Source organism: Bemisia tabaci, chromosome 1 (genome assembly GCF_918797505.1).
Source record: "Bemisia tabaci chromosome 1, PGI_BMITA_v3".
Classification (NCBI taxonomy): domain Eukaryota; kingdom Metazoa; phylum Arthropoda; class Insecta; order Hemiptera; family Aleyrodidae; genus Bemisia; species Bemisia tabaci.
The window spans coordinates 23,388,091-23,407,603 of NC_092793.1; the positions used below are offsets into that span (position 1 = coordinate 23,388,091).

Consider the following 19,513-nt stretch of genomic DNA (forward strand, 5'->3'; position numbering starts at 1 on the left):
TACCGACATTCATCAGTCATCATTTGACGAATTCCACGCTCAACAAGTTGCTCATCGATCATCTGGCGGAAAGGAGCGTTGACATCCGAACTAAACTTTTACCTCGTCTGATTATAGTGCTTGGATTGTCGAAGCAGAGTATCTAATAATATTGTATCTGTCCTTGCTGTGCAAAGTTTTAGTCGCTTGTCTCACGAACCAGTTTTCATTTTAAAATTTAAAATTAGCGGCCGTGACTGAGTTGCCTCGGAATAGATTCATCGTGACAGTTCCAGTTAATTGAAGACATAGACGCCTGGGGCCGGAAGAGAGTGAGTTTCGTGCTTTGCGATATATCGATTGATCTGCCATTTAAACCTATGGGAGAGGATCGATAAACAGGGTGTTTGCATCGAACACCTTAATAATCGATTCGTTACCACAGCTTTGAATGGGGAAATATCGCTAATCGATCATCAACGCCTCGCCACTGTGCCCTAGTTATATTGAAAGTCGGGGTCCTGCACCCTACCCCTAATTTTGGCGCCAGAACCTATTTCCGACTCAAAAGCGCCCAATAAAATCCCCTCCCCCTCAAAGTTCATCCCGTTTCCCTTCCGCCTAATCGATTTAATTTGCCTATTCGCTTTTCAGCAAACGCCGAAACATGTGTGAAGTTCTATGATGTGAGGCTATCGCTTCAAGTATGCAAGCTTGAAAATGTGCTAGTAGTGATAATCAAAACACAAGCTCTTCAATTTATGAGTATTTAAATAACTGACGTGTCATAATTTGCATTTATGAAGTGCATCTTCCACGGAAAAAGGGACCTCAGCACACAAAATAAACTCGCGATTTGCACAATTTTGCAACAGTGCCATGACGCTACGTGGCTCATCAGAATTTTGAAGATTTCATGGTTAACATGCGGTTATAGTGCAACGTATAATATTCTTAGCCGGAGAAGTAAAAACCGTAGCCATACGTTGTGTTGCGCCTATGAAAACCGGAGCGCCCGCAATTTGTTGTGTATGCAACACGGACGTCCGGAGAACACGAATTGTTGCATCCTGATATAGCCATTTAAAAAGCCGCAGCGCTTTCATTTTTTTCTGCTTTAGATGACACAATGTGTCATGAAATGCATTCAAGAATTGTTGCTGCACCATATAGGATGGGGCGGTTTGAAATTATATTGAAAAAGAAATAAAATGATCAGTAATAAAAATCTAAATAAAATGAAGACTATTAATGCGGCAATTATTGTCTGATTTTATCGGCAAATTTAAATATTGGCGCAATGGCATAATGGAGCGCTCTACAAATATTTTGGACCAAAACTATTAAAAAATGTCTGATCAAGCCAGAATTATAACGGTGTGAAGTTCACAGTTTAAAAACGTAGTTTTAAGAGAAAATTGTTTCCGATTCTCATCTGACCGTAGGTATTAGAGAATGCATTGAGCTTAACAATTTTAATGGTGATCATTGATTTAAATTTACTGACGACCGGTAAGTAACATCGATCGTTACCACTGTGGCTTAGTTAGTTAGTTAGTTAGTTCATTCACCAGTCTAGAGTCTTGTTCGTGTATGTATAGTGAAAAAAATTCGAATTATACACCTTTCAGATCTTAATCCTTTTCTAATGTACCCTGCAATCCCATTATATCTTTTCCCGATTCCACTTAATTTGCCCCTAAATTAATTAACACTTATGGAATAATTGTGATTGTGAATAAAATTGTTTCTTATTTTCTCTGTTTCAGGTAAGCTAATAAATACGTTATGCCGAAGGCTACATCTATATAAAACAATGCCAACTCGTAAGGTGTTTTCAAATTTTCTTTTTTATCACACTGGATATTCAATGTCTGTCGGGCACGACAAAAAGGGTAGAATTTCGATTTTTTTTTTCCAATTTATAGGCGAAGTTCTATCAAGAAGCTTACCACCCCCCTCCCCCAGAAAAAAAATCTGCTCAAAGTGGAATGTATGTTTAGTGAAGTAACGTAGGAGTCCCATTATAAAATTCCTTAATAGCATTCACCAGCCCCCACTAAAACCACTTTTCTTCAAGGTCTCCCAAAGTTTCACTGACGGCTCACTATCGTAGGCTTTCTGAATGGCTTCTGAAGGCGCTCTGTCTTATATCGATAAAGTTGTGAAACGTATTTTCATTTTTACCATAATCTTGAAGCGGCCAGAATTAATATCGCTTCTGCATAGCTATCGCTATTTTGCATTGATAATATCGCGGTTGGGGACAGTCCTTAGTAGCCATATCACGGCTTCGTCACAAGAGTAAGCAGCGATTACTTCTCTTTATTCTTAGCCGCCGAGAAACTTTTTACTTCCTCGTTCCCCGCAAGTGTTGATCATGTCCCGCCACGACGAAAAGCATTCAAAAACTGGGATAAACTGTTTGGCATTCAAGACGCGAAGTTTCTTGGCCCCTCGTTCGGCCTCTAATAAACTCCTCGCCAACCATTTTGAACTTTATCCAGTGTTGCCTGAATGAGCTTTAAGCGGATCAAACACGACCAGGAATTAGCTCCCGTCCCCTGGACTTAAAATAGGTTAAGCCTGAAAGAAAGAAACCAAAGTTTTTGGCAATTACCAAAAAAGTTCACTCGTTAGTTGCAAGAATCTTTGCTGCTCAAGGTTATCATTCGTTGAGTTCTCAGTGAGATGGGTAAACCTGGAGCATCTCCTTTTACTGCCGTCTAAAGTGAACACGTCGAACCTACATATTTGACTTTTTTAGATTTTCTCCGACGGAATGCTGTTTTTTAAAAAGACGAACCAAGACGTATCCTTCATTTTTTTAGGCGACTCTCGCATACCACTAAAAACTCAAAATAAAAAAATGAAGCCTCGTGGCAGTTGGGTTTTTCTGCATTAGACATGTGTGACTGCATGTGTGGAAAGAAAATCTAAAATTTGGAATGGAGTTATGGGTTTTTTGCTCCAGGCGGCAGTACGGGCACAAGAGTTTCTGCATAACGAGGTTAGGGCTACCAACATGTTATTCCGGGAACATGCAGAGTAGGCATTGTACAATAAGAGGCGGCTAGATTTTACACGTAGATGCTTTATCTGCAAAACAATATTAAATTTCATCCCACAAAGTGACCTTGCAAGGCGAGGAAGCTCAAAATCTTAACTGGTTGAAGAATGTGGCAACAACTCATGCATTTAGTCGGCCACAAAAAATTCAGCGTCACGGAAAGTGATGTTTATCCTGGAGATAGAAAAAAGACGGAGAAAGCGTCTCCTACCTTACGTGGCGTGTCCTTGAGATCGCTTTTCCAATCTCGTCATTTTCACATCTTTAGCCGTTTTTTGAAACCCTTCTCCCTTACTTTCCCTCCATACTTATCGGCTACTTCTACTCGGTTTTCCATTTATAAGGATTACTTTGGACTTAAATTTCTAACCTTTATCTTTTTTTTTTTTTTTTTTTTTTTTTATTGAGAGTTTAATGGCTTCTATTCCTTTAGGAATCTACAGCCATCTATAGGCACTATTTATTGTCCGAAGACATCAGGAAGTTTGGTAGACATCCATGCTCGGGCTTACAAATTTTCACGGATTAAGGCCGAGCGAATTCTGCTTACAGATCCACTCGTCAGTTCCATGAAAATTTGTCGCCACCACCGGGATTCGAACCCGGGACCTACTGACCTAGAGTCAGACGCGCTAACACTAGGCCAACCTGGCCGGCAACCTTTATCTTAAGCTGACTTGGTTTAAGTTGCTGCATCCCTTTGTTTCACGTCCTTTTCAGGAGGAAAATATGAGATGGCTACAATAGTACCTTTACCTCAAATGGAATCATAGAAATGGTTGTGTTGAGATAATAACGGCAAAAAATTTGGGTGAGCTATTCTTTTATTCTATAGCAGAAGGGGCAGTAATAGCGAATCTTTCTCATAGGAACTATATCACTTCAAAGATAATGTCTGAGTAGCCCCTTACAAAACGTCAGCATTCAAGCTTGCCCACGATCACAGGCATTTTCTGAAATTTTTGAAACGTTCGATACAAGAAATATTTCAACTATTGGAATCAGCTCAACTTGTGTCGCTGACCTGCGAAAAGAAAGCAAGAGCCATAATTTGAACCACGGACTGTGTTGCATCCCTTACCTTTTGAGACGATTATCCGAATTTTCTTTGTTTGAGGATGTTGAAAAAATAATTTATCATGCGCGTTGGGAAAAAAGTTAGACTCAACCCAGTCCCAATGCCCGTCAGTCTATCCAAACTTAGAAGTTTTTGACGCATATTTTTTATTTACTTCGTTTCGGAGTTATTTGATGACGAAAAAAAACACGTATATTATTTCTCTCAAGCTGAAGAGTTTTGTATCGGCCGACAGCGAATATCTGTCGAAACAATCAGCAATTCAGACAGTGGCGTGTTGAGCGTCTTGTGCCTTGATATTTAAACCTATGTAAAATAATCGATTATAGGAACGTGTGTGACGAACTTCTCAATAATCGATCTTTACCATAGCTTCAAATGGTAAAATACAGATTGTCGATGATTCACGGTAGGGGATGCTGCACAGCCTGTAATTCAAATTAAGGCTCTTGTTTCCTCTTAGGGTGGAATCAGCTTAGCTTGTGTCGGTAACCTGTAATAAAGTGCAAAATTAGAGACAGCGAGTGAGCTAAGGCGTATGCTGCCGTGCTAAGAAAGAACGTCGAATGAACGTTTGAATACTGCCAAATTTCCTCGATAAAATATGTATTTTTGAAGAAAATTTTAGGCAGTCCTTCTTGAAATTTTTTAGATGCACGATTCCAAATTCATCGAGCAACAGAATGTAGTTATAATTGACTTCAGTAGAGCGTGTTTCTCCTTCGGTTTACAACCCTGCCGATCTGGTTGAAAAAGTCGACCAAATCCACACGCGGAAAGAGTCAGTTGCGCTGGTCGCAGAATCGTGTTTTGATGCTGATTATTGTATAGATCAGCTAAAAATGATAACATCTATCCAGACAGCAACTTCCTACGTTCAGTATTATCTGAGATCTAGCGCTTTGAAAAATTAATTTTATGGCGTCATTCACCACGGAATAAACCCTCTCGGTTTCTCCCACCTCGCTTCCGTCATATGGGGAAACACACATTAGCTCCAGTTTCTTGGGTGAAAGCAAGGTTGAAGAAACCAAGGGGGTTACTATCACGGTGGATGCCGTCATAAACCGAATTTTTCAAAGCGCGATATCTCCGTCAATAATGAACAAAGAGAGATTCTGTTTGGTCTGATCTCTATTTTTTTAGCTGTTCGACAAGAGTCAAGCATCAAACACGATTCCAAGACTTGCGGAACTGACCCATTTGGCGAAAAGTAGCATTGGTCTCCGATTTTTTGCTTTACCCAATTCATTGCGTAGATTGTTCATGCGGGGTCTCTAAAACATTGTGTCCAGCGGTCCAATTGTTGAAATTGATAGACAAAACTATAGAAAAAGAGGACAAAACTGCAGATATGGAGGGATCCTATTGGTGAAAGCGGGTGGTTGCAATGGACAAAGGAGGTAGGTAATAGACTAACCTACGGCAACCCGCGAGAGACCCATAGTTAGTCCATCATTTTCCTCCTTACTCTAAAGAATTGAGATATGATAACAACATTATTCTCGCTTTGAAAGATATACAGCCAAGTACCACGTTTTAGATTTTTACAATTTTTTTTACTGTTTATCGAACTGAAAAAGGCTGAGATTTCAGCCCAAACGTTTTGGTACTATTTGCGTGAAAATTAGCCTTGTTGCCCACTGTGTAATTTATTTTATTGTACTCTAAAGAAACCACCCATAACCAATAGGATCGCTCCATACTCCCTATGTCTTCTTTGTCTAGCACTTTGTCTATCAATTCCAACAAGCAGCCTGCTGGCGCGCGAGGGTTTAACGGAAACCCCAAATTTCACGCTCCAACGCCCGGGAGATTTCCCGATTTGACGCGCGACGTGGCAAGCTCTCGGTCGAAAATTCGGGGATTCAGCGTCGGGTCGCAGACAGATTTAGAGTTTAAAGCGGATCAAAACAGACGCTTCGAGTTGGGCCCGGCTCATAATAGACACCAAAGGCGATGCGGGAGAAGGGGGAGCGCAGAGGAGGGGGCGGGGGACAGGGGAAATCTTCCGTTTAGTTTCAAACGAGGAGCTTTTGAATCGGATCTTAATCCCGGCGCGGGAGGTGAATGGATTTGTGACTCCATTGATTCCGCCGTGTTACGAGCGAGAAATTGAGCGCCTTCAGCCCAATCGCTGCCAAATTGCTGAGGGGGTGAGGGTAATTTCATTTTTTCAGGCTCACAATTTAAGTAATCGACCATCGAGCTAATCATCATAAAAATTCAATGGGTCAGTTGCGCTGGTCATAAACTTATGTTTTGATGTTTGATTCTTGTAGATCAGGCAAAAATAATCAGATCCGTCCATACAGTGTCTTTCTACGTTCAATATAAAACGAGGTATCGCGCTTTGATAAATTCGGGTTATGACGTCATCCACCGCAGTAGTGACACCCTTGGTTTCCTACACCTTGCTTTCATTACACTTATTTGCACTGACCACTCAACATGAAACTCGGATGAAATCAAGGTGGAAGGAACCAAGGGTGTCACTACCGCGGTGGATGAGGTCATAGACCGAATTTTTCAAAGCGCGATATCTCGATTATTGAACGTAGAAAGTTGCTGTTTTGAGAGATCTTATTATTTTTAGCTGGTCTGAGAATCAAACCTCAAATGACCATTCTGTGACCAGCGAAACTGACCCATGCCAGTAGGATTTGCGAAGTTTGGTACGCATTAAAGCGAACTGATTTGAAGTTTATTCAGAATTTCCTTGAGGCGCAAAGCGATTCCTGCGGTAAGAAGTTCAGAAATACACTACTAAATGCAGTATCAGCGTATGTGCGAAACCCTGATCCAGTCGGCGTTTCTCAGTCGAAAGGGCGTAACTATGTTTTAACGTTGCAAAATGTTCACTCACTTGGTTTTTTACGCAGAAACTGTTGAGCAATTATTACCGAAGACATCATTATACTTTTTTGCGTGTTGAATTATCAATCTTTTCAACCTCTTGGTAGTATGAATCACGTTTTAGCGTGAAATTCTGAAGAGAAATAATGTAACCTTTTCACTTTGTACCTTGAATCAGACACGATCTAAAACATAGAGCTTCAGAACTGTAGGAATCTGGCCTTTGACTCCCCCATTCAAGAAACTGACGTGAAATCTGATTTAGTATCAACACGCAAGAGTGAGTTTCAAGGTAAACTCAACATGGTTCAAATGTGGCAACATGGGTATCTCTGAAATTTTGGGCCCGGGTGCTGAAAGACACGGCAAGTTTGGGCGGACCAGAAATACGTCGGATTATCAAGAATTAAAGCCCCACTTAGGAGCATTCGTCCGTAAAGGATGAGCTGGTGCTTTCATGTCCGATTTTAGTTTTCACGTTTCCGAAACTTATGAGCGGTTTTTACAAGTCTTGTTATTGTTTTAACACATCGCCATTCGATTTTAAATAAGTTCCTATTACAATTTACCAGGGCCGGATTAAGGGGATGGCCACATGGGCCGCGGCCCATGGCGGCAAAATTAGGGGGCGGCAAATCTTGCAATTTTTTTTAAATGCAGGTACAAAAAAATCGAATTCAGAAAAAAATTACAAACAAGAAAAGGTGACAAAATTTCTCATTTCCTAAGAGTTCATTAATATCTAATTTTGTCGTATTTCGGCGATACATTGACTGCGCACCTTTAATTAGTTGAGCTAAGAGAGAAACCAAACACGTAATTTGGCCCGGAGTGGCGCGGCGCAAACAGAAATGATGACGAGGACTTGAGATGAAAAGGAGAAGTAAAGCCCTCGACGCGGCGGTCGGCATGTAACACATATTAGCGCCTACGAGACTGCATGAATACTTCACGCATTGCGTCAAACACAATACGGTCAACAGCGGTCGGCGCGGCGTGAAACGCACAGTGCCTACAAGACTACATGAATACTTCACGCATTGCCTCAAACACAATACGGTCAACAGCGGTCGGCGCGGCGTGAAGCGCACAGTGCCTACAAGACTACATGAATACTTCACGCATTGCGCCAAACACAGTGTGGTTAGTGCGGCACGGCGGCCTAAGTTAAAATTATTAAACCACATTTATGTTTGTCTTTCTTAATTTTTTAGTTCATGTCTTACAAATGAAAGGCCTTGTCCCCACAGAGACAGGTTTACGGAACTGAACTTTCGCGCGAACTTCCGTGAACTTTTGCGAATGGTGTTGACAGGGCTTACGCAAAAATTGTGTCCAACACGAGTGAACGCGTCTTATGCACCCTTCTCCCTCCGGCACGTTCACTTGACGGTTTTTATTGATGTTTCAAAATGAATGAGAAAAGGGCAGCAAACTACAGGCGGCCCATGGGCGGCAAGTAGGTAAATCCGGCCATGCTATTGACTATACTTAACTTTTCGGAAAATCTATCAAGTTTTTTCAAACTGCTCCGTTATATTTCTGGATTTTGATTCCTCCTTAAAAGTTACTTCACCTTGGTTAAATTATTCGGCCTCTCCCTGCTCGAAGATATTTTTAGCTAATCTGCAAGAATCAAGCATCGAAACACGATTCTGTGACCAGCGGAACTGACTCATTCTGCCGTGCTAAGGAAGAACGCCGTATGAACATTCGAGAGTTGCAAAATTTTCTTCCATAAAATGTTTGTTTTTCAGAATGTTTATGAATATTTTTCCTTGAAATTATCAAACGTTTCAAATCAAATTACAAACAAAATTATCTGCAAAATTGGTAGACAAAGATTCAAAAATGTTCCTGAAAATTAGTGATTTGCCAGGGGAAATTTCGCAACGCCTAAAGGCTCATACGGCGTTTCTCCTTAGCATGGCAGCATTGATCTAGAGTCCCTTTATACTGAGAGTCAAGACAATGCGAATCCATTTCTGATTGGTTAACCGGATTTTAGGCCTTCACAGTGTCACAAAGGGGAATAAAGATTACATTTTCACCAATTGCAAAGATTATAATCTGGAATGGACCGAGGAATTTCGGGTTCGACAAGGAACAAACGGAATGAGAGAAGGAACGGAGAAAGGAATTTAAGAACGAGCCGATCAAAGATTACGAAAAACGTTCAATTTGTGTAATCTTTATTCCCGTTTGTGACTCCATGAGGGGTGTTGTCTTAACTCTCAGTATAAAGGGACTCTACATTGATCTATCGACTCTCGAATCGCTCTCCCAAGTGTGGAACTGCTGAAGAACCACCTTCATGCGTTCGAGAGGCACCAGTCATTTAGTGCCCGTCAAGGGACACGTAACGAGGTCGTAGCCATTCGTCATAACACAACGGTGACGTCAGCAAGTCTCACGATGTGCCTGCTATGCAGCCGTAAGTAGCTCGGCGGTTACCAAGTTGAGAGCGCTGAAAGTTGGAAGGAAATGAGGCTGAAACTGAGTTGACGGTGATGACTGTTCCGGCGACGGCAGCGAGAGCTCCGCTGCTGAGTCGGCTCCTCCCTTGAAAGCCCGCGACAAAACCTCATACATTATCCACCCCGTTGCTGGATCGGAGGGGGTGGGAGCGAAAATTTTGGTCGGATCGGATCCTTTGTAAGTGGAGTGTTTTGGCTTGTTTTTGAAAAATAGGGAGGGAGAGGAGAAGTGATGGGTTAGGACGAAAATTAATAAGAAGACGAAGAAGAAGAGATGGACATCGTAGTAATTTGTCGAGTCACTTCCTTTTGTACACTGGAAAAAAAAACACATTGTATCTGGAGTCCAGACTCTTAAAAACATCGACAAAAAAAAATACGCTTGATTCAATCAGATTTAAGCTCATATCAAGAACCAAGCCTCTTAATTTGAACGGATTTTCTTTTGATTTAAGCTTAAATCTGATTGAATCAAGATTCCTGTTTCTTGTCAACGTTTTCAAGAGTCTGGACTCTAGATCCAATGTGTTTTTTTTTTCCAGTGCATCATCCAAGGGTCCCCTTACACCTCTTTTTTCCCCATTTTATCTAGGCATGGTTTTAAATGTATTGATGATGAAATCACAAGATCTTTCCTCCTAATCACACATATTGGTTTATGACATTGTAGATTAACTGCCTTTATTTACGTTTTAGCGTTTGACTGATCAAGCTCAATATTGTATTTTTTTTATCGCCCTTCAAATAACATCCTAGCAGAAGCACTTAAAAATATGAACAGTATTGGAACGAAATCCATATCGACGATGGAACTGCAGGAACGCCTTTCTTGGTTCAGACATTGCAGAATTCCTGTCTTATTCTATATTTCGGATAAAATAACGGACTGAGTTCAACAGGAACTCATTATGTTTCAGCTAAATCAGTCGGTCCCTTTAAATTAGATCAGTCAAATTTTTAAGAAAACTTATACCGAAGAGAGATTTTCAAAAAAGGACGTTTTTGTGCCCCTGTTCCGAGGAACTCGGGGATTTTTCTCTTTTCCCATTTCTTTTTTTTATTTCTCTCCTTCTATTTATCCTTCTTCTTCTTGCTCTCCTTCTTTTTATCCTTCTTTTCCTTCTACCTTCTTCCCTCTTCTCTATCATCTGCCTGTCCTTTTTCTTCTTCCTTACTTTCTCTTTATGCAGATACCTAGGTGCTTTTAGGACTAAGCCAAAAACAGTAGCTCCTTATCGCAAGAGGCAGTCCATTTGTCCTTGAATCAGTTCATGGCATGGAATGAGAGAGAGACTCTCACGCAAGTGAAGCCCTGCATCATCCGAGGCGGTTGAAAGGACGGCTACGCAAAGTAAACATCAGTAAGTAGTTTGCGCTGCATAATCTCTTTGTTTAGAGCGAAGGGAGAAAGGAGGGTGAGAGTGAAAGGGACCCAGAGATTAGCGTTAACTAATTTTAATTCCAATTATTCGCAGACTTCCCACCCCCGCGATCCCATCGTACTTAGCTATCCGCCTGAGACCCGTTTAGATTTCCTGCACGTTTTTTATCACTTGAATCAATATTTCTTTCGTTTGAGGTTTCTCATTGCCAGCGAGTCCGAAATTTGCACCCTCCAGATCTTTATATTTTTCACGCTTCAATCATTGATACAGTGTCCGAATTGATAGTTGGCACGATGTTTGACCTTGAAAACCTTTAAGTCAGAAAATTGGAATAGAGACTTTGACGGGGTCTGATCTGAAATTAGATGAATTTTGTTTACAGATGAAAACCACTGAGTGTACTGAGTAGAGGAATACCTCGGTTTCTGAATTTAACGATTATTGAAGGAGCTTCATAATCTAACTTGCTTAAAAAACACGCGTGTAAATGGGGAATGCCGCCCTATGAAGTTACGAGGCAGTCAATATTCTCGCAATTTCGGCTGCTTTTCTCAAATTTTCTTTATCAGAACTTTAAAAAAAGGAAAAATTACAGTGAATTTAGCTTGTCATACATTTTATACGCAGCAATATTATTTGTGTGAGTATTCTCATTTTCCGAAAAACTTAAATGAGTCGCCAAGATGTGCCCTGGTAAAAATTGGCGATAAGAGCTGCGTTTCAAAATACCATAGGAATTCTTATAGCCGGCTAAAGAAGGCTACAGAAAATCATATAGCCGGCTGTAGAATGCGGAGAAAATCATACGGCCGGGCTATACGAAGCGATAAAAAATTATGCAGCCGGGCTATAGTTCCTATCGCCGGGCTTTACACTTTATCGCCTGGCTGTTGCTTTTTCGCCATCGATTATAAAAGGCTATAAAAAATTGTGTAGAAATTCGTATGCTTTGGAAATCATTGAGTTTCATACGGAACCACCATAATATTTACAAAACACACATTATATTTTCCTTAAATACATATTTTTTTCATCAATTAAAATGAGAATAATCCATACAGGATGTGCAAACATTTCAAAATCATGAGTTGAATAACGCTGACTCCGCCAGATTAAATATTAGAGCCTAACACAAAGCGGAGTGGCGACGCACTGGCGCCTACAAACTAACAGGGATACTTCACGCATTACGCAATGCGTGAAGTATCCCTGTTAGGTTTGTAGGCGCCAATGCGTGTTTCGCGCTGGCTGCCCGCCTGCCACGGCGCTTGAAGCAACTATTTCACACCAGAGGTATTGCACAGTATCATACGAAACTGAAGGCGCACTAATATATTAGTAATGGCAGGCATCCATCAAAAGTACGGAGCTTTCCTCGCAAAATAAATCAAGATACTACGGCCCAAAAATAGAGCAGTATTCCAAAAACTCACTGAGTCCTAGCATCCGTGATTAGTAACGTTTAGCATACACTTCATCGCCTGGCTGTTGCTTAATCGCCATCGGCTATAAAAGGCTATAAGAAATTGTGTAGCCGGCTATAGAAGCTATTGGAAATCTTACAGCCGGCTGTAGGTATATGGTATTTTGGAACACAGATTCTACTGCCAATTTTTACCAGGGTGATTCCTACAGTCTATATTGATTATCATTCATATTCCTATAATTCTTATTACATACATACGTAAGAGCCACTTTCACAGCGCTCTGCGGAACCCAGCCGCCATAGTATACCCTGTCCTCCCGCAGCATTTCAGGGAGTTGGCACTCTCATTTCATTTAAAAGCCCCTGTCGCCATCCTATCGTTGGACGTCCTTTCCGTCTCCTCGCAGGAGGAACTCAATCATGCATCCTCTTTAGCCTTTGTTTCGTCATCCTGTTAACATTACTACCAAACAAGCTGTCCGGTCATGACGTCGAGTGCGATGTGATTTTCGACCTCCATTATGTAACGCACTGCCTTCAGAAATCCATCTCCGTTGAGTTTAGATTTGAAAAGAAACCAGGTTAAATTTCCAGGAATTTACTTGTATTGTTTTCAAATAATGCGGATATTAGGTTGATTAATTAAATTCGTCCAATTTGGAGGTAGTGGATGTTTACCTCCAGTATTTATACCTCATTAATCTCAAAGTAAATTTCCTCATCCTTAGACCGTAAGCCAAAAATTTTTAATGGCCATTACAAGTAACTTTTCTATCCGTTTTATTTCCTGGAAAAAATGGAGAAACGTTTTCCCCAGAATCTAACACTCTCAAAGGTGAACCTTTGTTTTGTTGATGCTTCGCCAGATGAGCTCATCGATATTGTTTTCGAAGAGCATCTCAAAATGAAACTAACGCTGAGGCGGTCCTTCCAAGAAAAGTTCTCTATACTTCCGCCCAGAATGACGTCAATCAATTTCCCGTTAATTCATTTTAAAATGCAATGTAAATAGCCACTTTCCACACAGGCATTTGGTCATCGGAATTTCTCGAATTCGAATTGTATTCGTTTATTTGGGAAATATTAATTCGTTTGCCCGTGGTAACCGCAGAAACGGAGCAAAACAGTAACACAACATAAAATTTTCAAGATTGTTTTAGACTCAGTTTCACGACAACGGCATTTGCCAGCATTTATACCACCAGCGTGATCGGAAGCTCAGTAATCGAGGTTCCATGGCCTTCATTAAATAATATACACTTAAATATCATCAATAATATGAAATTGAAATAACGAGAAATAGATCTAGCGGTGGATATAATATTAAGTAAGAAAATTGGTGCTTCCCATCGCAATGGTATAGTATTATCTGAAATATTGCCGTAATACACGGTAATATTTTAATACTACCGTGTGAATATTGTCGTATCGCTCTCCACCAGGTTTATTTGATTCAATTATATGCTTCTGTCTTTTTTACGATCTGACAGGAATAGCACAGTGCTCTGCATTTCAGTATATGGATGGCGTTAAAGTCCCGTATTCGGGAATTGGTGGTATTTGATCTCCGCGGGAATGCACGGTCTGCGCGATTTTAATGAAATTTTTTGCGAGGTGTTGATTTTTTATCTAATTCTGCACTTGTTGGGATCCAGATGGCGTTGATGCCATGTTCTCGTGTGGTTTTGTTGATGGAGTTCGTCCCTAATTTTTACTTCGCTTTTTCAAACTTTTACTGTATAAACATTTTTATCTTTACATAACGGTAGTGCTTTAAACTTCTTGACTTTTAAAGGAAACATAATCGTGTATGAGTGATGTTTGCTAGGACTTTTAAATTTAGACTTGGTCGTAGCAGTATCGATAATGAAGATAACTGTTGATCAAAAAATTATACTCCGACGACCATCGCAACGTGTCCAGACCTTTTTTCTCTTCTCTTTCCTCTCTAATCAATGTAATAATGATTACTGACCTCATTATCACGTTAAAAGGAAGTTTTAGTGGCTATAAAAAAAGTAAATAATCTAAATAATAAAAGGGAAATAGATCGGATTGGTTGCTCTGAGAGCTATCAAATTGAACCTCACAGGGGTTTAATTCATGTCATCAATACAGTTTTTTGACGATATTATGTGATCAGTGCGGCAAAGCGTAAATGACCAATTATCGATATACCCCCATTTGAAGCTGTGGTAAAGAATCGATTTGCGAACACCCTGTTTATCGATCCTTTTCCATAGGTTTCAATGGCAGATGAATCGATGTATCGCAAAATATGCCACGCCACTGTGTGTCATGTGATTCTGACGATGCGACGCCAGCAGTGAAAACAGAAGCCTCTTTCAAATGGTTATTCAAACAACAGGAAGCGAAAACAAAACACTATCTGTGTGATGATAATTTTCAAAACTAAGCCTCGATGCGAGGTAGGAGATATTTTCCTTTCGGCAACATCGCAGAAAAAATGTAAATGCGTAGCGGTGGACGACAATAATTACCGGCGAGAGGACGCCGCATTTTCATTAATTACTTTAAAACCCGTCACAGGAGGAGCTAATGCGGGGGTGGGAGGTGAAACTGACTCGCTGAAAAAAGGCAAAACATCCGTGAAAACACGTATAATGAGGCCGCGTAGACCCACGTTCCCTCATTTCGGAAAACCGTTTAAGACATGTATGCTCTCCCGAGAGCAGATATTGCGGCTCCTATACTGACCACCAAAATTGCCGGATCGTCCCGAAATTAGATTTTAGATTTTCGGTGAACTTTCGTGGTTCATTACCGAATTTTGGATGTAAGTTTGTACACTGAGGCTAGACTGAGTACACACAAACTGTTGGGATTATTGTCATGTTCCTGGAAAAAGGTTAAAATGAGGCGAAAGCTCTTCTCACAATGGTAGAAATAGAACCGTTTGATACAAATCAATACTAGGAAGCTTTAATTATAATTGTTGTGTTGTATGTATATTTAAGCGAAAGTCTTAAATTTTTGTATATACATACATCCATCTTCCAAATTCTTTGTGAAGACGTTGATAGCCTAAGATGCTGAATGTCTTTAAATAAATTAACTTACTTAACTTAATACTAGTTGTCTCTGCTTGCTACACACTGAAAAAAATCTTTGATTATAAAGCATATTGTTTTCCATAGAACATCTTAATAGTTGTAAATGAACTACTGATTTTCGATCTGAGAACCATACAAAGAAATATATATTCTGATGGTTTTATTTATATCTTGGTATGGTTCAAAGACCGAAAATCGCACTTGTTCATTTGCCACTATTAATGTTGCTCCGCATGAGCAACAGTTAGGTCCATAAACCAAAGGTTTGTCTCTGTGTATGTCTTTTAGAAAAGCATGACAAGGAAAAATCTCTATGAATATTTTGATTTAATCCTTTCGTGACAAGTTGTTTACTAAATCACCAAAGAACTAACTGACTAAAACTGACTTGAAGTCTCTTGAAGTCAGATGATTATAATGGTCAGCACAATCGTAGATGCAATACAGATATTCCTTGAACACATACAATAGGTGTAGTCGAGGCTAATACACAGTTCTGACGTTGCGATTGAAAAAATAAGAGCGCCTGCAATCTCTTGTGCATGCAACACGGACATCACTCGAGCTCGAATAGTTGCACCCTATGCGCCTTCAATTTTCCCAGCCTGTGGTGACGAAATGTAACAGGTACTAATACTCTTCTTCGCCTTCGTAGGTCGTCGTTGCATAGAGAAGGGGCGATTCCGGTATGGAATAGAATTGACAATAAAAACTACACAAGTAAATAAATACAACTTAAAAATGCGAGGTTTTCTTGAGAATATAATCAGCAGTTTCATTACACCTAAATATTCATCTTATTTTTTTTTACCCATAAAACGTAAGTATCCAATATACTCAATGATACATAAAATCGTTCCTATTAACGGGAAGACCTCTGAAGCCAATAAACAAATATCAAATACTCCTTAACCAGCGTAGTTTAATCCAGGCGCCTCACAGTGGATCCAATTAATAGGAGAGGTTGGACAAAATTTGGAAACTTCAAAGGTCATAACTCCGTTTATACACATTTTGAGGTTCTCAAATTGGTTTTATTGGTTTTATCGTGAAATTTTCTTCTAGTAGCATACCTTAAAATTTGAAATGTGACAAAATAAACATAAAAATTTGCAGTTTTAGTAAAAAAATTCGTATCCGACCTCTTCGATTTACTCGATCCACTGTGCGCCTCTATTTAGATTAGGCATTTAGAAACAAGAATTGATTTGAGTCCAAACGGGAACGTGGAAAGAAGAATTGGACTACACTGGGAAAAAAACACATTGGATCTAGAGTCCAGACTCTTGAAAACATCGACAAGAAAAAATACACTTGATTCAATCAGATTTAAGCTTAAATCAAGAACCAAGCTTCTTCATTTGAGCGGATTTCCTTTTGATTTAAGCTTAAATCTGATTGAATCAAGATTCCTTTTTCTTATCAATGTTTTCAAGAGTCTGGACTCTAGATCCAATGTGTTTTTTTTCCAGTGTAAGAAAAATCAAAATAAAAAAAAATGAGTTGAAAGGATCGAGAGAAAGAGAAAAGGGAGAAGAGGAAGAATAAGAATTCCGCGGAAACTTCAGACAACAACAATCCCGTCGGCGATGACGACGATTTTCGGCGGGTGAGGTACTTGATTTTCAGTGCTGACACGGCTCCTCCACGCCGTAAAACCCGGGCCGTGCGAAACACCTGTGAATAACGATTGCACACCCATCAAATTCATCGCTGCTGCGGTGACTGCATAAACGGGCCCGTTTCGGCGGGGATGGAATTGCATTATTTAAACCGTTCGATTGACGGGGGCTTTGAAAGCGAGGCGGCGGCGTCGTCATCCGCGGCGAAAAGTGAGACGTCAGCTCGGGTTTTTCACGTCACCGCGCGCCCACCCCTCGCTTGTACTGCCGGTGCTACGGAAAAACGCCGTATGAGTATTCCATAGTTGCCAAATTTCTCCAAATCAATGATGTATTTTTAAGGAAAGTTACTCATATTTTTCCTTGAAATTTGCAGGTATTTTAGATCGAATTGCGAACAAAATCGTCTGAAAAATTTGAAGCAAAACATTCAAAAGATTTCCAGTAAATTCGGTTTTTATTGAGAGGAATCTGGCAACGCCTGAAGGCTCATACGACATTTTACCTTAGCACGGCAGTGTACCCATGTCGAAATCAATGCGGTTTCCGACGCTCCTGACGCGGTCCGACCGTGAGCGACTCATGCAAACGTAACTAGCATTGATGAATCCATCCACCGGGACAATAGACCGTTCTCCTGTCCGCTCTGTAACAATAAGTGCTTAAGATGCAAAATTTATGGAAATTCAAGGTTTTCCTCGTTGTGAGCTCATGTTCTCTCCGGGCGACCCGTCACGAAATGTGAAATCATGCACTGGAAAAAAGCGGATTAGGATCAGGATTTGTGCCTTCTGACTGTTTGAGGTTATGGGTACATTATCACAGAACTTCAAGTGTTATTTACTTCAGAGTGTTTTCTACGCTAAAAAAGGATGACGAATGTATTTCAATGTGATCGGTTACGTTCAAGCTTTGCGAAAATTGATTTGCTTTTTGTTTATTAATTGGAACACGCATCTGTTCGTTCGATCCATTTTGAACGTGTTAACAAGACTTGGAGCACAAAACGGGAGACAGCATTATTTTAACTCAACGTTATTTCAGATAATTTGCGGTCTCGGTTGATTCAACCACAAATTTGGTTAATTAATCAAGTTTTTTGGTTGACTTGAACGAAATAACTCATTCAGAGTAACCCAAAAAACCCCATAAACACAGAAATTTCTAAGTGTGCACAAGGTAACTCCATCGAAACTTCAATCTCCAATGATGGAAGTAGCACCGTTCTTTGTTTAGTTCCATAAGGCGATCGTAAAAAAATAATTTTCAAGAGGCCGATGCCCTTGATTTTGTCCAGGAAGACGCTATTTATTCCAGTGCCATAAGCCGCTATCCGAAATCGTTGGCGAACGAGGAGATCCGAGGAGCGGCTGTTCCGGAAAGATAGGAACCCAGGAAGCGGAGGAAATTGACGTTGAGGCTTAATGATGAGCTGATGGATTGATTGCATCCGTTGCCGTTCGGTGCCAAGAGCAAACAGTTCTACTCCGATGCAAACACTGCAGCGTAATGATACAACCCCATCCAGCGCTGCCTCTTACGCCGCGAAAATCCTTCTCTTTTCCAGAGGCTCAAGTTGTGATGGAGCCCCTAGGGATGGCAATAGCCTGTGTCACACTATCAAAATACTCCGTCAAAATGTCAAGGTAAAGTGCTGTGATCGGTCCAAGTCATCGAATAAGCCAATCATAACACCCGACCTTGATATTTTGACGGCTAGCTTTGATAGTGAGATACATGCTAATTTTTTCGAATAAACCAAATAAAAAACATCGACTAACTGTAAAACTGAGCTTGAAACAAAAGTCATTTTTCACAGAATTTTGTCCTTGTTTGACCCATAAACGCAGGATTTTCGATTTTTTTCATGATTCGATTTTGGCTCAACAAATCGATCCGACTCTATCGATTTTTCACAAAATCGATTAAAAATTGTCATCTCCACAAAATGAGACTGAAAGGCTCTTCTCCTAATCTAAATTGTTGGCTTCAAATGGGCATACTGATTTATCTTTTGGAGTATACTTATGGCTTTTATTATTGTAGTTAGTGCAATCGATGAGCCCTTTGAAGCCATCAGTTAAAATGAGGGTAAAGAGCCTCGAAGAGATGGTAAAACTTACTAGCAGTGTAAGAAAAATAAACCCTATTGTATTATGAAATATCGACCTCGTTTCGCTATCGAACAGTTTCCAACTCTCAAAATCATTTAATCAAATCCTCGAGCAATCTTTGATCATAGTATTATATTAATAGCGTTGGAAATGGATTGTTTCGAAAGTTGGTAAACTTTAATTACGTCGTCTTTCTCACATTTGCAATTTAATATTATTTACCATCTTAAAGCTCTAGACGAGAAAATTTTGGGCGTTCGCTGCTCCAAATAACGGGAAATAATTTCTAGTGAGCTACGATATTTAGCCCAATTTTCTCATGTTCAGCCTGTCATTTTGCTTGACGTTATGTGATTGACCTATTTGAGAGAACTTGGCGACACTGCCCCAGCCACTTTGAGTATCTGGTTATTTCCAAACTTTTCCTCACCT

General features: G+C 40.2%; 1 protein-coding gene across 2 annotated transcripts in view; it reads left to right on the plus strand.

Moving 5' to 3' along the window:
• LOC109041260 (follistatin-related protein 5) overlaps window positions 1-19,513 on the plus strand; it is a 214,353-nt gene that overhangs the window by 44,702 nt on the left and 150,138 nt on the right. The window lies entirely within an intron of this gene.